Genomic DNA, 10,360 nt, shown 5'->3' on the forward strand with positions numbered 1-10,360 from the left:
TCCTCTGACGATAGACTTTCTGACGATAGGTCTGCTTCTTCGGAAAGAGAAGAAGAACTCTTTGGTGTCGATACGACAATCGACAAAGCCTCTGTCAGGTTCAGGTTGCTGCTGCTGCTGTTGCTGCTCTCTCTGCTGTTTCTGAAGTCTGTACTTCTCTGTCCATTCTTCTTTCTCCCTGTTCACTTCTTCTCTGAAGAGCTCTTCTATCAGGTCTTCAGTGACTTTTAACATTCTCACATTCTCTATCTCTTCTGGCTTCGGTATCAGACTGTGTCTGACCCTATGCAAATTCACGTAGGCTTCGTTTAGCTTAGCTAGCTTGGAGCACATCTTCGTAGGAGGATGAGTCGACAATGGATGGTTAGACTGGAGGCTACCCCGGCTTTAAAGTCAAAGCGCGGACGTGAAGGAAAACATCCCTACACGGTTTTCGAGCCGGAACGTTCAATGAGTGTCATGAGAGGGATAGTAAGAAGTCAAAGAGCATGAATCAAGATTTCTGTAGTCAAACAAACCACAAAGGCATTTTTTTCTTCAAAACACAACATTTTTTATTCAAAATCACTTAACACTAACAAACAACTGTAACATTTTTAACAATATAACATCAAACATTTTTTTTTTCAAATCACAAACATTTTTTTCAACTCACACATTATTTTGGACAGGTTGACAACGTTGTGAATGAAATTGTGATTTCCACTGTTGGAAGTCATTAGGCTTTAAAGCCGGGGATGGACACTACGTTTCCTAGCTTGAGACAAAAGACCAGTATAATGGTCACAAAACCATTCATCTACTTTCACATCGTTTCTAGAAGAAGAACGAGGATCAAAATGAGTCACTAAATGTTCTAAGGAATAGCCCAGGCTGCGATGATGCAGAAAATACACACAATATTGTCCACACACCAAGGAATCAGTGCCTTGTAATTTCACATTATTGAATCGGGTGGTCTGAGCATTTCTTCTCATAAAGTCAATGATATCGTCTTCCAAAGGAGGCAATCCGTACGAATCGAAATATTCCACATATCTTTCTTGAGGAAAGTAGACGGCTACCCAGTGGGTTCCTGGGAGATGACTGTCATCCGTGTTGATCACATAAGCTTGATGGTCTTGAGGTTTGCGATGAGGGAGTTCATCTTTAGCACAGACGACAGGATTCCAAGAAGCCGTGTACGAGCTGTGGTTCAAAAGGTAATAAAGTTCCCAGGTATCCATTAATTTGTGTTGTTTTTTTTTCTTCACAGGTAATGATAAGTCATCAATTCGATCCTGACTTTTTGCTTGAAAATGTCTGACAAGTAAAAGGCGTTTAGCTCCGACTTCTTACTCTGGTCCAAGAGAGATTTGATGCGACGGCGCTCCAGAGACGTAATGGAGGAGAAGAATGTTTATCCAAGCCTTTATGCCACTCGTTCAACACGAATTCTATCTCGATGACACCCCAAGCTTTGTCCAGATATTCGTCCAATTTTTCTTCTTGGCTCAACATCAGACATTTGTCGTGTTGAATTTGACTAGGATGATCGTTGTGACATCCATAGCACTCTTCCTTGATCAATTCTTTCATTACATCTGTCAGGAATGTAGCAAAACAGGAGACTAAATGGGATTCTTGTTCTGGCCATCTTGACTTCATCATGATAACTTCTTCGTCTTGGGATTCTTCTTCTTCTTCTTCTTCTTCTTCTTCCACGGTCTCCTCACATTCCATCTTCAAAGTTTCTTCACTAGGCAAAGAGGGATAACAGTCTTCCATGGCTGCTAATAATCTAGAATGACTTCTCTCAAACTGTTGATTTCAATGGTATTGTCAAATTCTGCATACAGGAGGACGTTCACTGTGTGATCTGGAGGTGGATTTGCAAACTGAAGTTCCACACGAATCTGACCCGATTTTATAGGGTGGAAATGTCCCTCGTCGCTGCCTTGGTCTGGAGTGAAATCAAAACCCCACAAAGCATAGCCTCCTGCATAATCGTCGTACGAAATACCGTGACTGGTGTTGGTTCCTAACTGTCCGGTGGCTTCGTACAGGGACAAGTACGATCTCAAATAATTCTTTGCGACACCAAAGTTGGGCTCAAAGGGTCGAGTACACAAGGTCTTGCCGTCGCGACTGACTTCGATCTTGGACACATTGTAATGTTGAAACTCAAAAGGATTTTGATCGTGGGTTCCGTTGAAGGCTGAATTCCTGACGATACCAACAATCAAACGTTTGGGTAACTGTCCTTGGAACAGATGATCTTCGATCATAGATCGCTGTCCAGCGGGAATGGTGAACGTTTTCACTTCTACGCGTCGTATCGGATACTTGGCGGTCGTTCTGCTCAACGTCTGACTGACGTCGTTTCCCACTTTAGGTAACACTTCCACACGACGCACGTAAAGTCGGGCTTCTTGAATGATAGTTTTGTATTCATTGGCATGGGCCATCAAATGGAAAGCGGCACTGCTACGATTCAGTCTCAGACGGATATCCACCCCGTTCAGCAAATACTTTTCTTGTAACCACATGTCCAAATGCAAACGATCCATCAGGTCTAAACTTCGCCCTTGCAGAATTTTCTTACGACGGTCGTTAAACCCCACATTGTGAGGATTGTCATCTTCTGTCAGGACTGTGTCGCTAAACGTGCCTACACCTGCCGTGTCAGGTTTCCATACCACGCAAGCATCCAGATGAGTATTCTTGGCTTCTTTTCCGTACGTCAAGAGATTTTCCAGGTAGTCACGATATGGGTAAGTATCCATGCTGCTGCTGACCAGTTTGTTATTCAAGTACAAGTCCACTTCGCTGAACAAGGAATGCATAAATTGTTGACAGGAGCTATTCTAGCATCGCCTCCTGGATTGGTGTTGTCCGTTTTGATCACTTTGACTTTCAAATACAGGTAACTGCTATTCAGATCGATGTAATCTTCGGGTTGTCCTTTGATTTCAAACTCGATGGGAGCGGAATCCGTCAAAGAGGAGACGGGATGAAATTCCACCCACTGGGATTCTTGCATGGTCATCATGGTGGGGGGAGGGGCATGGCAAACAGATCTAGTTCCGACTTGGAACAGGCGCAAGACTCTCGGTGCATCATTTTTTTGTCTCTTTCTCAATAATCGAAAACGTCTAAGTCTCGAACGGTTTTTCTTTTCTTTGTCTTTCTAGCTTTAGACGTGTGAAGTCTGGTGAAAGGGTATTTTCTTCGTCGTCTCTTTCTGCCTTGTCCTTGCTGAATGCTTGACTCGGTAGCGTGCAGGGCATTTATAGGTGTGTCTCGTCGGCCCAAAAGGTCTTTGCCCGTTTGCAGCAAGACATTTTTACCTGCCCTCATGAAGGCTTCTTTAGGATTTTGTTTGTCGATGATGACATTTTGGAGAAATTCTTTGCCTTCTGTCAGTGCCGCATCTTTCAAGGCGTGCAATCCGCGTGTCACCATCGGTTTCAACACCGGGGCCACCGAACGAATGGCCGATTTTAACATATCTCCTAAACCGTGTCCTCGCTGTCGAGCAACCCCTCGGTACAGTGGATACATGACTTACGAATCGTGAGAGAACCGTTTTCGAAAATGGAGTTTCACCGTGACTTTTCCTTTGGTGAATGGAATATTTTGTCCCAGATCTCCTTTTATAGCAATGTTGACCGTGTCCAAATACGACTTGCTGACAGGCAAATAGTGAGGATGTACAAATTCGCGGTGAACGTGGTAAGTGTTTCCACCTTCCTCGTCAGTGACCGTGGCAGAATCCACTTTGAAAGGAATGACACGCAGTAACGGCACAGAGGTGTGTCCCACCACGTTATACTCCACCACATCGGAGTACACAAACATCAAATTCAGTCCTTGGTTCAGTTCTACCGGGGCACGAAATAACTTGCTAAAAGACTCGTTGTCGTAAATGATTGGTAATTCGTTTTTCTTGAGCATGGCCATTCTCATGTCCATGTCTGCGCCCAACATGTCAAACAATTCAGGACAAAATAAAATGGACACGATTTTAGTCCGTTCAAATTTCATCAAGAACCGACGAGCTGCTTTGTGGTATTCCATGGTGACAATTTTTTTGACACTTTCCAAAGCTTTCAGAAACACAACATTAATCCTGAAGGCTATGGTGCTCCCCAAATGTTGACCACTAAAATAATAGCCTGGGGGAACGAACAAGTGATAGGTGGTGTACTTTTGATTTTTTATGCCAGGGGTTTTCTTGTCATATTTCACATAGGTATCCAAGTACTGTTACAATTGTTCGTCATGAACTTCCACATCAAAAAAATTTTGATTGGGAAGGACATTGAGGACTTGGGTCGGGTGAATGATTTCTACCAAAGCCACTTCCCAATGGGCTTCGTGATCTAATGGGATGGTCTGAGGTAATTTGGCCGTGTAACAGCACAACGTGTTCTTGGGAAACACCTCCATGGAACTGTCACTGGGTAAGGTTAAGTAAAATTGGTTTTGGTGACTCATAATTCCAGAGTTCTGTGGCTGTCCGAGGGGTTACTGGACGTCAGAGGCGTGTCTCCGCTCAAAATGCGGTTATTGTTGTTGTTGGAGTGGTGACTGGCACTGGCACTGGACACAAGGTTCCCGTGGTTCCCGTTCGAGGAGAATTTCAGGGAGGGATTGGGAAGCAGGTAACCGATGCAACTGCTCAATAAAATGGTCCACAATTGTTTGTCTCCTTGTTGCAAACTCAAATTGGCAATGGCTGCCCCGATGACATAATACACCACGAAGATTTGGCAGAAAAAGACGATTTGCGTTTTAGGCACACGTTCTCCACACCACACCCACAAGGGTTGTTTTTGTAAATCTTGCAGAGAAGAACTAGGTGAAGGAGCGGTCGACGTAGCTGCGTCTGTGTGAAAGGGCATGATGGTCACTTCTTTTTATAGTCGATGACTTGCGAAGCGTCGATCCAAGAATCAAAACTGGGTGGATATCCTTTCCAACGTACTTTGACTTCTTTGACATGTCGTTTGCCCACTTTACGGGTTCTGCGTTCGAGAACGCTTTCGATGTCGTACACGTCGTCTTCTTTTTTGGTGACACGTTGTAACTCGGGTAAGTAAAACGTTCCTTTGAGCACTTCTCCGTTCATGTCTTCCAGTTTATAGACGGCAGGATCACGGCCATGCACTCGCCCAGTGACACGAAACAATTCGGTCGTCCAGTTAGGTAAGTAACCTTTGTCGAAAGTACGTTTGGTTTTGCCAATGCGTACCCAATCTCCTACGGTCAACACTCCACTTTTCTTGGGGGCAGCCCTCGTCGGGGACGTACCAAACAGGCGCTCAAACACCAACACTTCGTTCTCGGGAGTCACTTCTTGCGGGGCACGTCCGATGCTTCGATGGTAAGATTGGTTGTACGCTTGCACCAGGTGCGGTAAGATGTCGATGTACTTCAGAGTGTGGTGATGCGTAAAATATTTCCACATACGTTCTTTCAAAGTGCGTTGAAAACGTTCCACGATGCTGGCTTTGGTTTCGGGATTCTCAGTGGTAAAAAAAATGAATGTCACGTTATTTTAATTCTTTTTGGAAAGCTTGGTTCAGAAATTGGGTGCCTTTGTCCGTTTGCCATCGAAGCGGGTGAGGACCGCTTTGTTTCAACACTCGTTGCAGGGCTCGCACTAACTCGCTGCTCGATTTGGAAGTCAAGGTTACGATCCAGGCAAATTTGGAAAAGACGTCGATGACACAAAACAAATATTTGTAGCCACGATTGTAGCTGGCCAAATGAGAGACATCGGCTAAATCGGCTTGCCATTGATGATCGATGTCTTCCACTCGGGTGCGACTTCTGGCAAACTTGCGTCGAATGGGTTTGTGTAAAGTGTAGGTAGCTTGTTCTTGTAACCATCGTTGCACTTGAGGTAAACAGAGACTTTTCAGTTGCATTTTGGCAGCACGATACAATTTTTGAACTCCTGCGTAACCTGCAGGATGGGAGGGATCGTAGTAAATGCTGGCTAACACTTTTTCCATTTTGTGTTTGTGTGTTAATAAGGCACCACTCTTGGAAGATGCTACTCTTTTTCTCTTGGGGTACTTTCTTGGATTGCAATGCTTTGCGTGTGCGACCAGCAATAGGTGTCGCAGAGGAGGATGTCGGAACAGGGGATATCGGTTCTTGTTTCACTTCTGTCTTCACTTCTGCTTCACTTTCTTTTTCTCTTGTGATGAAGAAGGGGTGGTCATCATCTTTTTAATCCATCCAATTCTGGAGGTAGGTGGTGTTGTTAACTTGCGTACTTTTTCTGGTGGAGTTTGAAACCCTTCTTCTTCTTCTTCTTTTTCTGTCTTGGTCACTGGTAGTGGTGGTGGTGGTACTGGTGATGGTGCTGCACTTTTCATCAAGGTCTTAAAATCTTTCAGAGTGGGAAGAGCTGTTTCGTCTAAAGCTTTCTGGTGAAAGAGTTGTAATCGTTGCAAGAGTTGACCGTCCTTTTGCGATTTTTCTGTTTCGGACAAATCTTGGCGATCCATCAAGGACTGCAATTCGTGTTGTAACTGGGACATTTTGCTCAAATGGGGATTAGGAGGTAAATGCGGGGTGCGTTGTTCTTGCCAACGATGGTATTCCATCCATCGTTTGTAAGGCACTAAAGCTAATTTTCGTCCTACCATGGTGTTGTCAAGGGTCGATTCTGAGATCTTGGGACTTCAGAGGGCCTTTTTATCTTGCTCCCATCAGTCCTCCCAACATGGTTCCCAAGACTCCTTTCAGTAAGGGGCTTAAGAAGAGGGGTAAAATGCCTCCATGTTGGACCAACATCTTCTTCTTTTGACGAAGGGGGATTTTCTTTTGAACCATTTGGCGAAGAACGTGACGATGTTTGCCTAAGCATTGTTTCTGGTGTTTGGACAAAGGGATCGTACCTTTCAAGACGTTCAAACAACATTCGCACACGGTATCGATGACCTCTTTGGAAGCTGATTGAATGAGTTTTTTTCGTAGGGGTGGAGAAGCTTTGGACAGGACAGATAACATGTCCCCGTATTTGACTAAACGTGGTGGCAGTCCTTTCATTTTCTTTCCTTGGGGTTGTTTAGAAGAGGGATGTTTTTTGGCAGGTGACATCTTTGAATCTTCAGGAGCACCAAAACACTGATACCCCGACTTGGTCACACACCTTTTTTATACTGGAACGCGTCGCCACTGATTGTCTTTACGTCGTATCAACTTCAGGACAGGCATGACACGTCGTGCAGGGGTACGCAAAGGACTAAATTGAGCCAGTTCTTGCTTGGACAAATCCAGTAAACTTTGTAACATGCCCGATCTTTCTTGGACTTTGATTTTGGGAGAAGGTACTTTGTGAGCAGCAGCCACTGCCACTAAATTGGAGGGTCCTGCCACTGGGGAAGTTCTTGGGGTCATCAACGGAGAAGTTCTTGGTGTGATCAACGTCTCCAAGTACTCTTCAGTTCTTGGTGTCATCAACGGAGAAGTGGATGAACTTGAGGCTGCCAGTCACCGGCGTGGCAGGTCGTGGTTTTGCGTGTGTAAGGTTGCGTCCTGGCCGAAGTGGCTCTCTTGCGACTAGTTTTCTTCTGTGGACTTTTCTTTTTCTGGGGACTTTTCCTCTGTTTCTTTTTCTGGGGGCTTCTTTTCTTTTTCCGGGGTGGTATCTGGTAAGAGGAGGGTCCCACCACTGGAGAAGTTCTCCTTGGGGACCTGGTCTTTTTCTTCTTATTGGAGCTTCGTTTGACTTTTTTCTTGGGGAGAACTTTGGGGGCATTAGGATCCCATCTTAAGAGAGAGCGAATGAGGACCCCTCCTAGAGTACCACTCCCTCCAGGTTTCAAAATGATTTGATTTTTGGTTTGAGTGTCGATGCGGGGATCGGCCAGTTGGGTCAAAGCGACTTTGTTTCGATCAAAAAAGCGTTTGGTTTGATGAGGAATCTGAATGATCCCTTGGAGTAATTGACGTGCCGTTACCGTGAACCATCTTAAGACTTCTTTGAGACTAGCTTCTAAGACACGAGCTCGTGTTTGTGGATTTTTTTCTCGACTGATGCCATACAAGGCACGAATGAATTTGACGGGAAGATGCGACTGAAGGGACGTCATGTTCACACTGTGTGATACAGACGAAAAGGGTCTGAGGTTTTTATAGATTTTTTTTGTGGAATGAAGTTAAGTCGAGGACGGAGACGTGTACAGGACAGGCCCTCCGTCTTGGCACCAGTGGTGAAACAAGTGGGTACGAAATCGCAAATCATCGGGGATCATAGGTTTCAAATCGACAAGTAAATAGGCGTGTGGAGTTTGAGTTGCATCGTCGTACGCCTGAGTCAGCCAAGGCGTTCCTAACTGTTTGGCTAAGACTTGCACTTGCGATTTATCTCGAGGGCTTTTAAACAAGACCACGTAATGCGCATTGAGACTGATGGTGCGATGGGCTTTACTTTGTTGAAACAAATTTTGAGTGATGTAAACGACACTGGCATTACGATGATGTCCTTTGCGCGTGAACCACAGTTTAATTTCTTCTTCGTCTTCTCCTAACATGTCGTCGAAAATGACCAAATGGGTTTGACGGGAGTCAGAGACGATGCCGTCGTCTTTTTTAGGAATACCTTCCACAAACACGATGGAATCGCCTTGACTTTCTCGCAAGAGGCTGTACGCCGATTGCCACTCTTTGTAACACCACACGATGCGCTGAGGTGGTCGATCGATCAAATGATGTTTATGTTCGATCAAGCGTTTGACGAATTCGGTTTTGCCTGAACCGCTAGGTCCAGCAATGAGCATGTTAAAGGGATGGCGAAGATACAAAGCCTCCCAACTGGCACGATCTAAGTGTTCGTCGATGACTTTGGCAGTGGAGGAAGAGGGAGCAGAGACAGCAGAGGTAGCCATAGTGTGAGGAATGTCACTTGTGACACGAAAAACAAACAAGACAAGAGTTTATATACTTTTTTCAGGACACGTTTATTGAATGTTTTAAACATGAACACGAAAGACAAAAATACATAAAAGCCAAAGGCTTAAGTACAACGATAAAAGGCACATGATAACCATCAACGTGGAATAAAAACAAGTGTCTGTACAACATGTTTTGGGTAATGTTCTGACCAGTTCTATAGGGGGTAAGGTCACACAAGCGTCCTCCCGAAAGGGTCTTTGAGGGATGTCCACGACAGTCCTGTCCTTGGTGACGGGTTCTTCTGGTACTGTCACTAACACAGGTTGAAAAGTCGCAAGGCTCACAATCGTATTCCACTTCAGAAGCCCCAAACTTGACTTGTGCTTTTCTAAACTTGTTTTGTGTTTCTCTGAATGTATTCATCTTGTTCACTTGGTCTTGGTAGTCACAATGAACTATCGATCTTGCCTAGGGTTCCTTTTTTATATACAGACCAATACCGGCGTGTCCATACGGCAAGGTGAAATGATTGGGAAGTCGCACTCGCTTCTGGTACACGATTTGATAGACTTTTCCAAGGGTCGACTGACGATGTGGTGAGTGGGTAAACGTACAATCTTGTTCGGTTGATAGGTGGTCACTTTAAAGTGTTCATCCTCTCCAGATTGCAAGGCTTCTTTCAATACCCCAAAGTTGACTACACGACTGGTACGATAATTCAGAGTCAATCCTTTCACTTTACACTTCGTGTGCACTTCTCCTTGTGGGTCCCGGTATTCGTAGCCGTAATTTTTTGGACCGCCACTGACGAAACTTAGAATCTTGTCGTCGGGATGCTCGTCTGTCCAGGCTCCTAAACGGTCTCCTTCGATGTCAGGGTGCTGTTGACTCCGGTGATGGATGTAAATGCAACTGTCCGTGTCAAAGTACAGGACGCGTTCCCCTAACAGTTCTAAAGTTTCGTACAATTTTAAGCGAGCATGAGCTGTCACGTAAGCCGCAAAATGATGACATTTCCAAAAGGGTCGTCTTGTACAAAGTCCAGATCTTCTTCGTAATTGACCAAGATCAAATCCTCGCGAACGACGTCCACGTGTTTCGTGAATTTGGTTTTGTCGTGAGTCATCTGAAAGTAGCGGGAAGGTTCTATCAAATACTCCGTCTTGGGTAAACACGGACGTTGTGCCATTTTACCCCACAAGCAACTTAACATAACTTTGGCAAACAATCGCCTGCCTTCGTTTTTCTCGATGTGATCTAAAGTAATGCCTTCTTGTGCCCGGTATTTCTCTTTGAAATGTATTTGGTCTTCGGGAGTTTGACACCAGGAAGGATAGCCACTGGCTTCTTGCTTCAGTTTCAAAAAGGCATCCACGTAGTCGGCGAAAATGCCTTTCTGAGTGGGGTCACCCTTGTGGTATTGTTGTGTCTTGGGAAAGTGACAAATTTCGTACACTTCTAACAG

The sequence above is a fragment of the Sinohyriopsis cumingii genome, chromosome 19 (assembly GCF_028554795.1).
Source record: "Sinohyriopsis cumingii isolate HCF-2022 chromosome 19, ASM2855479v2, whole genome shotgun sequence".
NCBI lineage: Eukaryota > Metazoa > Mollusca > Bivalvia > Unionida > Unionidae > Sinohyriopsis > Sinohyriopsis cumingii.